This window comes from Macaca mulatta, chromosome 7 (genome assembly GCF_049350105.2).
Source record: "Macaca mulatta isolate MMU2019108-1 chromosome 7, T2T-MMU8v2.0, whole genome shotgun sequence".
Taxonomy (NCBI): domain Eukaryota; kingdom Metazoa; phylum Chordata; class Mammalia; order Primates; family Cercopithecidae; genus Macaca; species Macaca mulatta.
In genome coordinates, this window is record NC_133412.1 from 23,693,824 (window position 1) to 23,711,672 (window position 17,849).

The window sequence follows — 17,849 nt, forward strand, 5'->3', positions numbered from 1 at the left end:
ATGAAGTGGGGCCTCATCTCTACAAAAAATACAAAAATTAGTGGAGCATGGTGGTGTGTGCCTGTGGTCCCAGGTACTTGGGATACTGAGGTGGGAAGACTGCTTGATCCCAGGAGCTCTAGGCTGCATTGAGCCAAGATCACACCACTGCACTCCAGCCTAGGCACCACAGTGAGACCCTATTTCAAAAAAAGAAAACAAACAAAACCCCATAAAGATAGATGGAAATAAAACTACTTGAAAAGGTAGGATAAGGTAGAGAATGTGACATTTGAGCTGGGTATTGAAAAATGTAACAGAAGTGTGTCAGGCAGAGAAGGGATAGAAGGACATTTTGAGGAGCAGCATGAGTGTGTGAGTAGTAAAGTATGTTCAAATACTGACAAGGGGCTCAGTTAAGGATGAACCAATTATGTGCACAGAGAAGAGTAGTTAAACAGAAAGGTTTAAAATGTAGCATGGGGCTAGACTTAGGAAGGTACTTGCTTGTCTTGCTAAAGAATAAACAGTAGTTTTATTTTAAAATAACATTTTCTTTTTAGCATTTACTTCCAGTTATGTGCAAGACAAAAAAAAAAATGTAGTAAACTTTAATTTGACCATGCCCCTTGACTGTAGAGTAATCTCTTCTCTAGGCTGCAATAAGGCCCAAAGAGAAATTCTCTCATCTATGTCTCCTAATATCATTAATTTTGTACATCTTTACAACTTGAGATGAGTACTTAGAATTTTGACTCCCAGGTTTTCTGGAAGAAAGTAAAACAGATTAAATCATGAGTTTCATGCTTCTGGACACTGGCCTAAGCAAATAATTTATGACCAAGTCCTCAAAAGCAAATGTAACAAAAATAAAGTAGACAAATGGGACTTAATTAAACTAAAAGGCTTCTGCACAGGAAAAGAAACAATCAACAAAGTAAACAGACAATTTACAGAATGGGAAAAATATTTGCAAACTATGCTCTGAAAAAGGGCTAATATCCAGAATCTAAAAGGCATCAAACAATTCTGTCAAAAAGTGGGCAAAGGACATGGACAGACATTTCTCAAAAGTTGACATACAAGCAGCCAACAAACATAAAAAATGCTCAGCATCACTAATCATCAGAGAAATGCAAAGTAAAACTACAGTGAGATGCCATCTCACACCAGTCAGAATGAGAGTTACTAAAAAGTCAGAAAACAGATATTGGTGAGTTTGCAGAGATAAGAGAACACTTATACAATGTTGATGAGAATATAAATTGGCACAACCTTTATGGAAAACAGTACAAAGGTTTTTAAAAGAACTAAAAATAGAATTACTATTTAATCCAGCAATCGAAATTATTCTATCAAAAAGATACCTGTACTCATATGTTTGTTGCAGCATTATTTACAGTAGCAAAGATATGTAATCAACTTAAGTGTTCATCAATGGAGAACTGGATAAAAAGAAAATGTGGTACATATACAACATAGCATACTATACAACCATAAAAAAGAATGGAACATCTATGTAGCAACATGGATGGAAATGGAGGTCATTATCTTAAATGAAATAACTCAGAAAGTCACACCCCACATGTTCTCACTTATAAGTGGAAACAAAACAATGGGTACACATGGATATAAAAATGAAAATGGAGACTCCAGAGGGGAGAGAGTGGGAGAAGAGTGAAAAATTACCCATGGGGTAAAATACTCAAAATATTGCATGATGGCTACACTAAAAGGCCAGACTTCACAACCACCCAATTTTAATCCAGCCATAATGTTCCTTCACTGTACTCTAGTACACCACACCAGTTTGGACTGAAACCTTTTTGTTCCTTTTCTTATGTTGTTCATTCTACCTTCTCAGTAATAGAGCTGTTCTCCCTTCTCACTTCCAAATCCAATCCTATCTCTTATTCAGGCTCCAGAGCAAGTCCCAACTCCTTAATAAGGTGCATTATATCAGATTCTCCAGAAGGAAGCCTTAAGACAAGGATTCCTAAGCACATGATTTGCTAAGAAGTGTTCTCAGGAAAACTGGTAAGAAAGCGGGGAAGCAGTAGAGGGAAGAGGAAGAGGGCAAACAAGAGTTCTGGACCCCACTTGATCCTGTGGGGAGCTCTGGAGTGTAAATTATACCTCAAATTTGTCTTGTCTTCAAAGGAGGCTGAACTTTTAAACTCCCACGAGTCAATCATTGACTGTTAGCTTCTCCCAGAAGGAAGGTATTGGCAGTGCAAATTACTGCATATTTTTGATTCTTTGCACTGTAGGCAAAGCTGTTTTAGTTGGCTAAGGTCAGGCCATTGAAGACAGTTGCAGGTGAAAAGCATTAAAATTAAAGCACACACGACCTTTGCGTTGGATACACAGAATGGGTAAAAGGGATTCTAGAGCATCTGGATGGAACAATGACAGGGTAAAAAAGGCTCTCCTCCTCTGCTTCAGCCAGACCAGTATGTCCTCTAAAGTTCTCTGAGTTATTTTGTCTGCCACTCAGACAAACCTGTGCTACTGAACCTGTGCTTCTTTGGGGTGTCCCTTGGTGTCTAGCTTACTGCATATAGAATAAAAGCATTTGGTTCCAAGTAGTCTTGGATATCTAGGAAGAATTTCAAGCCAGTTTGCCTCCTTCAGATATTTCCAAATCTGAGGAACCAACCAAAGTCCTGGGAAGACCCTTATAGTATAAGTGTCAGCTTAAGTGGGCCTTTGTACCCATTTCACTCTTTATATGAACCCTATGCTATTGCTCAGAGTCTATAATGACTCCTAGACTTCACTAGTGTGAGATCATATGTCCATCAGTTCAAGTATAAAACCATAGAAATGGAGACCAATTTAGTCAGCTGATGGTAAAGTATTGAGAGATCCTTGGTGGCTCCAAAATGCAGTTTGCCAGCATGGAACCTGATCAAATGTAACAGCTCTTCCAGAAATGCACTGGAAACTATCTCAATATGCACATTTTAAAATGAAAAGTATAGTAGAAAATTGACTGTCAGCCATGTGTGGAGACAGTAGGTCTTTTCTTTCTTTCATTTCTCTATTTTTCATGGATAGATAGCAATCTAAGACATTTACATGTAGAATGAAGCCTGGGAGATTACTTAACTAAAGCACCTTCCAACCTACACTGGTAGGAACAAAGTGATGTCCACTGATTTTTTTTATCCAATTCCAAAATGAATATATTGTATTTATGCATATATTTTCCCCCTTTACCTTTTTGAGGGAAAAAAAAGCTTACAGAAAAGTGTGTTGCTTATATACAATCTTGCCTTTTATCTGCTGTCAAGATTAAAACGACAATAATAGCATCTTCCTTTTTGTGATGTGTGAAACAAAGAGCTAATTCGGGAGCATATAGGCATCTGCTATCTGCTAGAGTACAAAAGAGCAGCTTAAGAGCAGCTCAGCATGTACCCTGGTAGCCCAACTTCTTTCATATTCCTCCCTAACCTGTCTTCTTACCTTACCATTTGTTTGAGATTTGAGATACTGATTTCTTAATGCTTGTCCAAACTTGTCCAGCTGGAATACTGAAAGAAGACTGCAGGAGCCATCTGAGATTAGATACAATCTGCTTTTCAATCATCAAAATTAAAATATAAGGAAATTCTGCACATAAATGTCAACCCTCAATAACCTGTAATCTCACCAATTCCTCTTGCTCTCTGTTACAATCATGAACTTATTTATTAACCATTTACTGAGACGGAGTTCACTCTTGTCGCCCAGGCTAGAGTGCAATGGCACGAGCTCAGCTCACTGCAACCTCTGCCTTCCAGGTTCCAGCAATTCTCCTGTCTCAGCCTCCCAAGTAGCTGGGTTTACAGGCATGTACCACCACGTCTGGCTCATTGTGTATTTTTAATAGAGACAGGGTTTCATCATGTTGGTCAGGCTGTTTTCAAACTCCTGACTTCAAGTGATCCACCTACCTTGGACTCCCAAAGTGCTGAAATTACAGGTGTGAGCCACCATGCCTGGCTGAACTCTCTTATTTTTTTAGATGTTTTACCCAGAGAAATGAGAATATGAGAAATAAGTTTCAAGGGTTAAGAGCATTAGAGTCCATATAAGTTTTCCATGGAATGCTAAGGTTATGCAGTTATGAGGGAGTCACTATTCTTTAGTTGATAAGGGTTAAAGTTTGATAAATTACTAAAAACTTCCAAAAGTGGCAGCAGAATATATTGGGGAGTTCAAACCATAATGAAGGTAACTATGACAGACATCTTAGCATCAGGCAGAAAAAAGAAATAACCAAACAGGTAGTAACTTTTATTTTTTTTATAATGTATTAAAATTCATTTTCTAACATCAAATGGTTATCTAAGATAAAATAATACTTTATGTTGTTTGTGCAAAGGTTTCCTATTTGTAGAAATATTTAGAAACAATTATTAGAATACCTATTATTAGGATTATATTAGTATCTTAATGCTATTCCAAGTCTGATGTACTAGTTATTATTTTAATTACTGACTCTCATTGGTTTTATGGCAAATATATTTCTCATATCAACATCATCTATTCATTTATTTATGAGACAAGCATATATTGAGTGGTTTCTACCTTCCAGGCACAACAGTATGCACTCTTGTGATAAGAGGCACAACCCTTCCTCTAAAATCCTTCAGAGTCCAGATGACTGTGGCAGTCAAAGCTCTTAGTTGCAAGCTGCAAAAGCTATGCTGTCTAAGTTAAGTGGGAAAAAATTTACTAGAGGACATGAAGTAACTCAAAGAATCTACAAAATAACAAGAGAATCAGACTCAGGTCAAAACAGCGAAAAACAAGTCCAAAATGACATCGCTGTAGAAGCAGCAAGAACATCAGTGTGGCGAACACAAGCACTAGACCCAGTGTCTTGTCCTGGAGATACATCTGGTATTGGGCACTGGAGACTGCTACTTTGACCTCTATCTCTGCTTCCCTAAGCAACCTGATCTTGCTGCAACTGCTGACATCATCTGAAAGAGTTCCTCCCCATTTCTGCTTTCTTGCATTGGGAGTCTTGCTTTAAAAGTCAGTGTGGGTCTGTTTGCTGGTGAGCCTAGGTGAGTGCCTTGCTCTAGGTCCAAGAGAAGCTAGGGAAATGAAATTTTACAGAAGCTGAAATTTTCAGCTAAAATATGAAATTTCAGCTTCTGTAGAGTTCTCCAAACTTAAAAATGGTATTGGACTACATGACCATCACAGTGACGAATATCCAATACATCACTGATTTTGGTTATTCCAAATCAATGTGCACTCTTCTTTCCTTACTTACACAGACTGCTTTGATAACATGTATGTCTATAAAGAAATAAGCTTACACGATTGGTTGATATGGGAATGATGTCAGTACAATACAAAAGTTTCATTGATCTATTTATGATTTTTCTCACCATACAAATCTTTTGTGCCATCAAGTAACAGTGAGTGAATGTTCACACAGTTGAACACAGAAGGCTGTGGAGGAGCATAATATTATAATTATACATGGTGTTCATTCACATTACTCCCTCCTCTTTTATTCTGGACATGTGCTGTTCTCAAAAAGTGCTTATTGAATGGTTTTGCTCAGCATTTGTGCATTTCGGCCATGTCTTCATAAGTTAGCGAACTTGATCCTTTTTTATATATAACTTTCTTAAAACAATACAAGGTTTCCTCTAGTTAAAAATGTTAAGAATTACAATATCTTTCCTTTTAAATTGGACTGGAATACTTATTTGGATTGTTATTGCTTTGGTTACAAATGGCATAGATTTTGAGTGTTTGTCGCAAACTATTATTTCTAATAAGCCCTATATTTATTTGAAAATGATTTTTCAGGACATGAGGTTTCCAGGAACATGTCAATCTGTTATAGTAAAAACACTTGGACTTTTAAAAAAGTGCTTTCAGCAAAATGATGCAAAAATCTCTCCTACAGCCATAAAGCCTATTACTCTCTTTCCAGAAGTAAAATTCACAATTTTTGCTTCTAGCAACAAGCGAAGATCACTGGCTGATGTTCATTCTCCTTTCGTTCTGTCACAAGTCCAGATATTATGGACTAGACTGGAAAGTTTACTACCACCTAGAACACTGTATAAGACAGAGGGGAAAGGGAGAGAGAAAAATAAAGTAACTTAAAATTTCTAATTATATACAACACAGAGCAAGAAAGAAATATGAGTAAGAGCTGTAGTCTTCATTTCTGAAGTTGGTCTAGAGGCAATAATTAATTGCCACGATTTCCTTCTTTTTTCACCAATTCTACATTCCATTTGCTTTCAGCCACTTCTGTTTGTTAGGGTGCTCTGACCAAGCTGTTATCACTAAAGTATCCGAATGCCTTGTGGTATTGCTTATATAGATTTACTGTTGTCTTCCATTACATTTTACCACTAGAAAAAAAATTATGGGGATTTTATATGTCCTATTCATTCTCCTCTCTTTTCCATTTTGTAGCAGCAACCTATTTCCTGTTTATAGTTAGCCAAGATAAGAGACCCATGATGGAAAGGAGCATTTTGTCTTTGAGAATTGAAAACTTTAGCCAAAGTCACAGGGCAAGGTAAGCAAATTTTTTAAGTAAATCATTAGCTCACTGGATCTAATAGTAAGAGGGGCCTCTCCCACTTCCAACTTCTGGTTCCAAGACCCATATATTCTGGTGATGGGAGAAATAGCATTATATATCAGGTAATCATTCAGAGAATTTACTGCTGGTATAGTGCCTGAGTCTTTTAATATGCCATGCCACTGTTTTCCATGTCCAGCTTCTTTTAGAGAATGCAGTTCTAAGCCACCGTCTTTACCTCATTTCCCATAAAGTGAGTGTTCCTTGGTTAGAAGCAATGTTTGTGATATACCACCTGTTTAATAGGGTATTCTGTGATTCTTCACTTGGTGATACGGCTTTTTAGTATGGTGTGCAGAGAAAACAAAACAGTCACCAAATAGCCAGTTTCCATCCCTTCCACATCAAGGATCCAGTGTAACTGAAATTCAGTAAATGAATGGCTCCTCTTAGACAGTATTCCACATTGAAGGGGGAGCGTAAGGGAGGTCACTCAACATTGGCTTCTGCTACTCACTGACTGATTACTTATCAGTGGAAGTAAACAGCTTTAGGGAGGTGAGGTCTATAATGTTAGGCTCCGACATCTCTTTTATCCTTGACACCAAGTCTGCTTTGTTTCTGAGCCTATTGATTAGGGGTAAAAGAGATTATGGAAAGAGGCTGATCAACATTCACAAGGAGAGTGATGCTGATTATTGAAAGCCACCTGATGATTGAAAGCCTTCCCCACCAAGAAGGCCTTCTGATGAACAGTCATATAAGAACCAAGTTTCTTCCATTTTTTTAGCCCATTCCAAGAGGTCCATCCATGCTCCACTAAGCCACTTTGACATCAGTCTTCCAATTTTGTTATCTCAGGATGCAGAGTCTTCACTGAGGCCTTAATTCCTTCAAGGAATAGTGAACAATCAGATATACTATCCAAAGTTCTGCCTCATCAGAAGGATTTATTTCCTCTTTTAAGAAAAAAATCAGTTGCCTCATCTATCATCTGAGAGGCTTCAGTTGTCACTTCCTTCAGGGTTTGCCTCAAGTGCAAGAGCCATCTTGTCCAAGGACAGAACTTTGTCTAGGGAAGCCCATGTTCAATGACTGAGTGAAGTAGAAATATAAAGGCCTCGTTATTTGGGCCCAAAGCAGGGTAATCGTGATGAATATGCTTTTAAGTTCTCCATGGGGTTGACCAAGTTTTGTTTATCTTCTATCACTGTTTGACTTCTTCCTGTGCTCAATCCTGCTTTTCATCTCTCCCTTTAGCAGGTATTGATTCCTAACAAACATTCTGCATTCCAGACTCCATCTCAGCATCTACTTCTGGAGAACCTAACGTGTTGTGTAAATTCAGTTGGAATGTTTTTTTTTTTCTCAATCAACGAATCTAGGAAATAACCAACAGGTAGGAGCTGAAGGAGGTTTGGTTAACGTCAGTTGCACTGGGTTAAAAGCTTTCTGCTCATGCAAAATAATTATGCTTTCAGGACTTGCCTAATCCAGGCCTTCTTTGTACTGCTTTCATATGATGATGGAGTGATTCAGGGCATCCCTGACTTTCTGGTTAATGTATAGATTAAACCTAGTTTGCAGTGAATTGCCCAGTACATACACTCATCAATGAACCCATAATTATATGTTTAGTTACAAGGGGAAGAGCTGACTCTAACAAAGTCTTGTAACTTTTTCAAATGGGCATGACTTCCCTCTCAAACCTTGCAGACCTTATTTGAAATTCTCTGTTGAGGCTTACCACTCTGTCTGGGCACATCCAAATCTTCCACTGAACTGTACTATACTGTATCATAAAGAAGTAAGCTCTACTTTTTACCTACTCTTGTAAGTGACTAAGTGAAAAGCATTTCTTAAACATTAAAAGAGAGCTTAGATCCAGGTGACAAATACCCACTACTAGGCCCATCTTACTATTACATTTCAAAATAGTATGATAGGTTTTTTTTCATAGGGCAAAATACATCAGGTTAAAGATACCCATTGTGGTGATGGTGGCTCATCTAAGCCAACTTGGAGTAGAGGATGATTTGATTTAGGTAAAGGTCCCTGGAGGCAGTGACATCTGGGATGGGATTTGTGGAAACAGTTTGAGTAAGGAGATAAAAAAAGAAGCAAAGAAAGATGAAAAAAGAAGACATTCTCAGCTGAGAGAGTAGTATTTGTCAAAGCAGTACGGTGAGAGAAGACAAGGCATATTCACTGTACTGCAAGTTTTGAAATCAGCCATATTTCTCATCTAATGTACAGGAAGACTGGTCTGTCTGGGGAAAATGTAGCCTGTGTAGATAAAGACTATTTAATATTAATGGGGAGGTTCCAGGAAAAAAAAAGTCTAAGGGTTACAAATAAATATTTTTTTGCCCTCTCCTAACCAACATGAAGGCATATTTGTGGTAACATTGCATAGATTTTTATAAAGGAGAAAAAGAAATTGAAAGTCCCCCTTCTCTCCCCCTGGCCACATACACACACCTTGCTCCCTTTCAGTCCTTGGGGGTTTTCCCTGGAAGGAGGTTTATACATGCATACGCTACCGTATAATTGTCACAGCAATTAAGATGTAGGCTCCGAGTTCACGGCTCCATAATTTATTGGCTATGAAACTCTGATCAAGTTACTTAACTCTTCCAAACTTCAGTTTCCTTGTCGGTGAAATGGAGAGAATGTGTCTCTAACTAATAAAGTTATTGTAAGAATTAATTGAGACGGGGTTAATAAAGTGCTCAGCAAAGTGCTGGGATATGAAAATTGTTTCAAAATTAACTAATATTTTATTATTATGACTTTTTTCTTCAGTCCTTTTTACCATGATCTTGACTATTTCACTTCTTCTATGATTCAGGATAACTACAGACAAGGTTTTAAGTGCCTATTATGATTATAATAGAAATTCCATTCTCTTATGCCATCAAATCATTACATTTACATATGTATTCAACACTGCCAAATCCCAAATGAAGGTTAATGTTCATGATGGAGAAGAGCCATTAGCACATTTATGAAGTTGAATTCCACTTATACTTTCACAGATATTTTTATCAATAAAGCTAAGTAACTAATTTGTATTAATATCAGGAATACCAGGCATATTTGTGATATCTGGACTAAACAGATAGGCATTTGGACTCTCAAACCCCTGCCCTCTGTATCTTACTGAGAATCAGGAAGCATGCAACACAGAAAAAATAGAATCAAGGTTTCTCATCCCTTGAGCCTTAAACACTGTTTTCCGAAGTGGGTTTATTTAAACTACTAGCTGTTGGAGAGTATGTATAGTTTTTATGTTAAAATAAATCCCATGGTCAATGAGATACAGGAAATACAGGTTTTAACCAAGTTAAACAGAGTTTATTATTGTGAGACCTCAGAACTCTTATTATGTAATTATATATTGTAGATTTCCAAAAGTGACTACAGTGGTGCCATTCTGGAGATTTTCTCAGTTATTTATAATGTGAGCCACATTTTCCAGAAGGCAAAATAAAAAAATTATAAATTTATTTTAATAATATTTTCTTAACCTGGTATATCAAAAATGTTATCATTTTAGCATTTAGTCAATATAAAAATTATTGAGACATTTTATATTTTTCTTCATTGTGAGTGTTCAAAATCAGTGTCTACTTTGAAGTTGCAGCACATCTCAATTCGAACTAGCCACATTTCAAGCACTCAACAGCCATGCATAGTGAGTGGCTACCACATTTAACAGTGCAGGACTGACTGGACTGCAGTATTTCTCAAATTTACTTTTCCATAGTTTACTTTTCATGGAGCATATTAAGGGATTATATTCCAGAAACAGTGATGAACAAATAGTGATGTATGAAGGGGACCAATGGAGAAATTTCCAGATGCAAGAGAAATGAGGATATGGAAAGTGCCATTAACGTATGAGATCTAGGTAAAAATGAAGGCTTGCATCATGGTTACTGTGAACATTAACTTAGCATCACACTGGTATCATACAAAGGAGCAGATTGACATTCAACTGGATTAACTGCTGAGCAGGCGGAAGAAACATGAAATTGCAATATTGACAAGACAAATAAGAGAGTGAGTAGTTCTCAGAGTAAAAGACTAGCGAGCAGAACAGCTTTACAAGGGAGATCCTGGTGTTCAAACAGAAGGATCCTCCAACCCACTGCCTCTAAAAGGAATGGTAATTCCTTCTAAATTGAGTCATTTTCCCAATCAAAGGAAAGCCTAGATTTTTTTTAAAAAAGGATTTATCTCCCAGAATTTCTTATATATTCTGAGTCATTCCTAGACATTCTAGGTGAAATCTAGTACATGACGGTTACTAGAGAGGAATTCTGAATTTTTCATCTCAAACAAAGCTTGGCTTAGACCCATAGGGATTTATTATTATTATTATTACTATTTTTATTTTTATCTTGAAGAATCACAACCCCAGATGTTCCCCTACCACTCTACAGTAGGTCACAATGATTGCCTTGGCATTAAATTGTACCTTACTGGCCTATATGAGTTCATTGTTTACCTCCCCAAGTACCTATATTAGTCACAGGGTTTCAGGACCAAAGAGGAGTCATGCAAAATGATTAAAACAGGCTTAAGCATTCTTCATGTTTCCACCTCAAATAGAAATTACAAGAGAATATTTTTCAGGGATCATGCCAAAGCCTTTTTCTGCTGAAAACAGGCTGATTTAGCAAGGCAAATAAAAACAAAATCTTTTTTACAACATTTGATTAGGAGGTCTTGAGTTTAAACTTGAAGAGGAGAAGAAGGAGGGGCAAGGTGAGGGGAGATGCAATTTGTATAATTGTATTGCTATGGATGGGAACACCAATACCGCCAGATTTAATTATTCCTTTCATCTTGCCTTATTTCACTCTCGAAGATCAATATGCTTGTTCTCTTCTTAAGCAGCAACGATTTCTACAATCTGAACATAAATTTAATCATGTGCTGCCATCTCAGTGTTTATAGACTCTGTCAAAGACATAGCCCATTATAATTATTTTCTCAATCATTCGCCACAAGAGAAACACTTTAGGCAACACTAAAACTTAACTTAATCACTAGAAACAATATCAGCTCAACAAATAGATCTTATTAGATGGCCCATTTTTTTTTTTTAAAAAAGCTCATTTCCCAATACTTTAATTTTCTGTTAAATGTCAAATTGTGTTTACCTACAGGAATTGAGCTATTGCCATATTATATATGAACCATAAATGAAATAGTATCATGAAGATTATTATTAAAACTGATTCCCAATACAGCATATGCAAACTTCTAAGTCATAAATCATTAGGGGTAGTTTGTTTCCTTCCTCCCTGAAAAGGAAGTGTATGCTAATGCTAAAATGAGTGCAGCCTATAGAAATGACTAAAAGTGAGTAAATTGAAATGTCAGGAGACAAAACATTTATCACAAAATTGGCAGCTCGGATGACCTTCAGAACTTTCAGATCTGAGAGGTGAATTAAATCGCAAAATGAATGTAGAATTGTGAAAGAAACCAATGGTATTCTAGCTGTGATCACATGATCCAGCAATGCCACAGACATACCTCATCACAACTCTGTCTTATGATTCTGCAGCACAAATAGAATCAAACTCAGATATGTATACATCAACAAAAAAGAATGAGAACATGTCCATTGCAGGAACATGGATGGAGCTGGAGGCCATTATCCTTAGCACAATGACACAGGAACAGGAAACCAAATGTCACATGTTCTCACTTGTAAATGCAGGTAAATCGAGCAAATGGATACAAAGACAGGAACAACAGACCCTGGGGCCTACTTGACACTGGAGGGTGGGAGGAGGGAGAGGATGAGAAAAAGTAACTACTGGATAGGTAGTTAGGTGACAAAATAATCTGTACAACAAACCCCTATGACACAAGTTTACCTAAAAGACAAACCTGGACATACACTCCTGAACCTAAGATAACAGTTTTTTTGTTTGTTTTTGTGTGTGTGTTTTTTTTTTAAAGGACAATAGTTATACAATTTTATGTAAAGTAAGGTACAGTAAATATCACATTGCTATAGAGAAATTAGGAGTATGTGTATGTGTGTGGATGAACATGTATATAGGTGGGTAGGCATGTGCATATGTGTTCACATATGTGTGTATGTTTTGTTTAGGTGTGAGGCTGTTTGTGTGTTTAAGTGTGTTCTTGTTATTCTTCTATATTTTTCTCTGGAGGGAAAGGCAGCTTGCTTAAAGTTGTTTTAAAGACAAAAGTGGCCAGGCACGGTGGCTCACGCCTGTAATCCCAGCACTTTGGGGGAATGAGGTGGGCAGATCATGAGGTCAGGAGTTCGAGACTAGCCTGGCCAACATGGTGAAAACCCATCTCTACTAAAAATACAAAAATTAGTTGGGCATGGTGGCGGGCACCTATAATCCCAGCTACTTGGGAGGCTGAGGCAGAAGAATTGCTTGAACCCGGAAGGTGGAGGTTGCAGTGATCGCACCACTGCACTCCAGCCTGGGCAACAGAGTGAGACTCGGTTTCTAAAAAAAAAAAAAAAAAAAAAAAAGCACACACAAAAATATGATTTGTTAACATCAAATATTTGTTTCTAAAACTATGAACTTAACAAGATCTAGAAATTCATGACCAAATCAGATAAAATTCTATTAATTTCTTTTCAAAGGAGTAAGGAAAGATTTCTTACTAAAATAACTTTAGAAGATGCTCTAAATAGTACATTTTATTCTTTTATTTATTTTCATTATTACATATTTACAACTCACACAATATGTCTAGAGAAAAATAAAACAAATATCCTGAAGCCACTGCCAGATTTACTTAAATCTACCATTTTGCCATATTTCCTAAAGAAAATGTGCCACATTTAATAGAAGGTCCTGTATATCCCTGCAAAGCCATTTTCTTTTTCCCTTCCCCATAAAGTAAGTACTGTTCTGGAGTTTTACATCCTTCCTGTCCATGATTTTGTACTTTTAATATTTAATTGTATTAAACATATAAAACATGAGGTGCACATTTTTATACCTTATGGATATGACATCCTATTGTAAATACATTCCATATTTTTCTTTCTTCCCTTAAAATTACATTTTTGAAAATTATCTGTATTAATATATATTTGTATTGATAGCACTAGTGAATTTAACTGCTGTGTAATATTTACTGTGAAAGTCTAACATTATTTTTGTCTTAAATTGATAAACATTTCCAATTCTGTTGTACTTCTAATTAAGCAATGATTATTCTTGCACATTTCTGTTGAACATATATGCAAGAAATATGCTATAGAACTTGACTAAAGGTAGAATTATTGAGTTTCTGGGAATGGCATTTTTGACTTTATAAGGTCACCAAATTGCTTTCTATTGTGTTTGTACAATTTAAATTGTGGTATGTGAATTTCTTATTATCCCATATCCTTATCAAAATTTGTTACTGTGAGACTTTAAAAATTTTGTCAGTGTGAAAGATGCGAAATAATACCTTAGTTTTTTTGTTTTAATTTGCAGTTTTCTGATTGCCAATAAGCCTTTTGTAACATGAATTCCAAATATTTTCCATTTTATCATTTATCTTTATTCCTTGCTTACAGTGTCTTTTAGACCTTTTTTCTTGATTAATTTTGGCTCTTTTATTTATACTTTCTTCCTATCTGTTTTCTTTGTTTACTCTTGTGTCCTTTTCCTCCAGCTTCTTAAAGTGAATTCTTAATTCATTTTTCCCCAGCCTTTATTTATTTTTTCTTTCTTTAAATATACATTTAACAGAGTGATGTCAGCAAGATAGCGGAAAAGTTGCCTGGTGCTCATCCCATAAAAAGGGAACGAAACAATGAATAAACAACTATATTTTGAGTAGGTGACTGAAAAAGCATGCTGAAAAGCACCAGAGGGGCAGCACAGTCCCCACAGAGCATGGAAGTGCAGGATAGCGCCATAGTGAGGAGTGTGAAGCATCCTGCTTCTGCCACATTCTTTCTTCACTAGGATTGACTTGAGCCAAGGAGTACTTCTTATGAGGAAAAGCTAAGCTGGAGGCTCTCAGTGGTCCCCATTACTGTCACAGATGCTAAGAATACTTGCTACGGGAGAATCCCCCAGTTTTTACAGGCCCTGAATCCTGTTTGAAGAGTTGATGGGAGTGTGTGTGGCTGCACTGCCCCAGAGTAAGAGCCCATTTTACATCTCCTCCTCCCATGACCTAAGCTCCTATGACACACTGCCATATTGAAAGACTCACTGCTAGAATGTATCCTGCCCTCAAGGCCAGTAGCTACTAACTCTCTCCCTCCCAAAGGTTCTGCCATCATTCCACCATGTTCATGTGGGTACCCGCAGCCTCGTGACCCCAGCTTCCTGGCTTGAGGGAATAACCAAGACCCCAAATCCAAGTGGCACCCAAACTCCTGTGACACATGTGCACCTTCACAGTGGGGAAGCTGCCACACGGCTGCTGGCCCACTGCACTCATATACACCACATCAGCCTGACAGCCAATGCAATGGTTGTCCCACCCCCCAGAGAAACTGCCACACAGATGGCTAGCCCACTGGGTCCACGATACTTGCCCAACCTGACAGACAATGTGGCAGCAGCCTTGCTCACCAAAGAATCAATTGCACAGTCAGACAGCTGGTTGTGCCTACATATGCCCCACAGAGAGCCTGTTGGACAGTCAGCCATCCTGCTACACTCATGCCTGGCCTGGCAATCGGTCCAGTGCTTGAATTCTTTGAAAAATTGTGCCACCACCATCACAAACTCCCATAGCTTAGGCCACTGAAGCAATTACAGACATCACTGATGAGGATTATGGCTGAAGAAACTGTACAGAGCCACATGACTGAATCCACCCAAACCAAAGCCAATGTACCACCATACCTAACCAACACTCTAGCACCCATATACAGAAAAAGCATTCTCTCCCTACTAAAGCTACTCTATAAAATTGAAAAAATTAACTCTTTTACTAGATGCACACACATCAACATAGGGACACAAGAAACATGAAAAAGCAAGGAAACCTGACACCTCCAAAGGAATAATTTTGGAGAATAATAGTTCTCCATTAACAGACCCCAAAGAAAGGTTATTTACAAGTGCCTGAAAAGGAATTCAAAATAATAATCCTAAGGAAACGCAGCAAGATCCAACAGAGTACTGACAAACAATTTGAAAGAATCAGGAAAACAATTCATGATATGAATGAAAAGTTCAACAAAGAGACAGAGATAATAAGAAAGAATCACACATAAATCTGAGAGTTGAAGATGTTAATGGATAAAATAAAAAATACAATTGAAACCTACAATAATAGACTGCACTGAGCAGAGGAAAGATTTTTTGAATTTGAGACAGGTCTTTTGAAATAACCCAGTCACAGGGGAAAAAAGGAAATAAGAATAAAAAAGAATGGAGAACTCTCTAGGACTTACGAGACACCATTAAGTGAAAAAATACTTGCATTATAGAAATGTCAGAGGGAGAAGAGATAGAAAAAGAAACATATTTAACACAGAAAACATATTTAATGACAGCTGAAAACTTCCCAAACCTGGAGAGAGAGATGAACAACTAGATCCATGAAGCTCAAAAATCTCCAATTATATTCAAACTCAAAATATTCCTCCAGAGCACATTATAATAAAAACATCAAATATAAAGGGGGAATTCTAAAAGTGACAAGAGAAATACATCAAGTCACATATAAGGAATCCTCATTACACTGAGTAGATTTTTCAGCAGAAATCTTGCAGGCCAGGAGAGAATGACATAATATATTCAGAGCTGTGAAAGAAAGAGAGAAAGAAAAAAAACCTCTAAGCCACAAATAATGTATTCAGCAAAGCTTTACAGCAAAGGAGGCAAAATAAACACCTTCTCAGATAAGCAAAAGTTGAGGAACTTCACTGCTGCAAGACTGGCCATACAATAAATGCTTAAGGGAGTGCTACGACTAACAGTAGAAAGAAAATAATTACTATCACAAAACACGTAATTGTATAAAACTTACATTTAAAGGTAAATTTATAATCAAACTCAGAATACTCCAGTGCTGTAATGGTGCTATGCAAAGCTTTCAATCCTCTAGTATGAAGAATAAAGGTCAAATTAACAATAGCTAAAATTGGTGGCAAATAAACACACAATAGATACGTAAATTAATATAACCAAAATATAAATTGTTGGCGATAGAGGGAGAATGTTGATAAAACAAAATCAACAAAAAGTTTCAGAAACTGTATACATGAAAATTAGAAAACATGCTCCTAAATAATCAATGGGTAAATAGCGAAATTAAAAGGAAAACTTACAAGTCTTTTGAGGCAAATGAGAATAGAAACACATCACACCAAAACATGAGATACAGCAAAAGCAGTTCTATGAGGAAAATTCTTAGAAATAAATGACTACTTCAAAAACGTAGAATGATTTCTAGTAAACAACCTAATGTGACACCTCAAGAAACTAAAAAAGAAGAACAAACTTACTACAAAATTGGTACAATGAAGAAAGTAATAAAACTCAGAGAAGAAATAAATGAAATATAGACTACAAAAATAATCCAAAGGAGCAATAAAATGAAGAGGTTTTTTTTGAAAAGATAAAATTGACAAACCTTTAGCAAGACTTAAAAAAGAGGAAAGACTCAAATAAATAAAATTAGAAATTAGAGAAGACATTACAACTGACTTCACAAAAATTACAAAGAATCTTGAGACTATTATTAGCAACTATACCATTGTTGTTCAAGTATTATGAGCAACTACACATGAAGAAAGTTGGTAACACAGAGAAGTTGATAAATTCTCAGATCCAACCTACCAAAATATGAAGAAATAGAAAATCTAAACAGACTAATAATGAATGAGGAAATTGAATCAGTAATAAAGTATTTCATAGAAAAAAAAAAAAACTTGGGATCTGATGGTTTCACTGATGAATTCTACCAATTAAAAGGAAGTAATACCAATTATCCTCAAACTATTACAGAAAGTTAAGGAGAAGAAATGCCTCCAAACTCATCTTACAAGGCCAGCGTTCCCCTGATTGCAAAATCAGTCCAGGACATAACACAACAACAAAAATTAAAAGCCAACATCCCTGATGAACATAGATACAAAAATTCCTGACATGATACTAGCAAACTGCATTCAACAACACAGTGAAAAGATTATCCACAATGATTATGTGGGACTCATTGGAGGGATAAAAGGATGCTTCAGCATATGCAATTCAATAAATGTGACATACCACATTAACAGAAAAAGAAAAAAAAAGACAAAAACCAGACCGCCATCACTGTGGCTCTAGTCAGCAGTTTC

At 36.7% G+C, this 17,849-nt stretch overlaps 1 long non-coding RNA gene across 1 annotated transcript in view; it reads left to right on the forward strand.

The window, feature by feature from the left end:
* The first annotated feature begins 6,439 nt into the window (after positions 1-6,439).
* The window catches only part of LOC114679396 (uncharacterized), a 28,068-nt gene continuing 16,658 nt past the window's right edge, over positions 6,440-17,849 (forward strand). The window contains exon 1 of the long non-coding RNA XR_003731230.2: positions 6,440-6,529. This is a non-coding gene — a long non-coding RNA (uncharacterized LOC114679396). The remainder of the gene's footprint in view (positions 6,530-17,849) is intronic.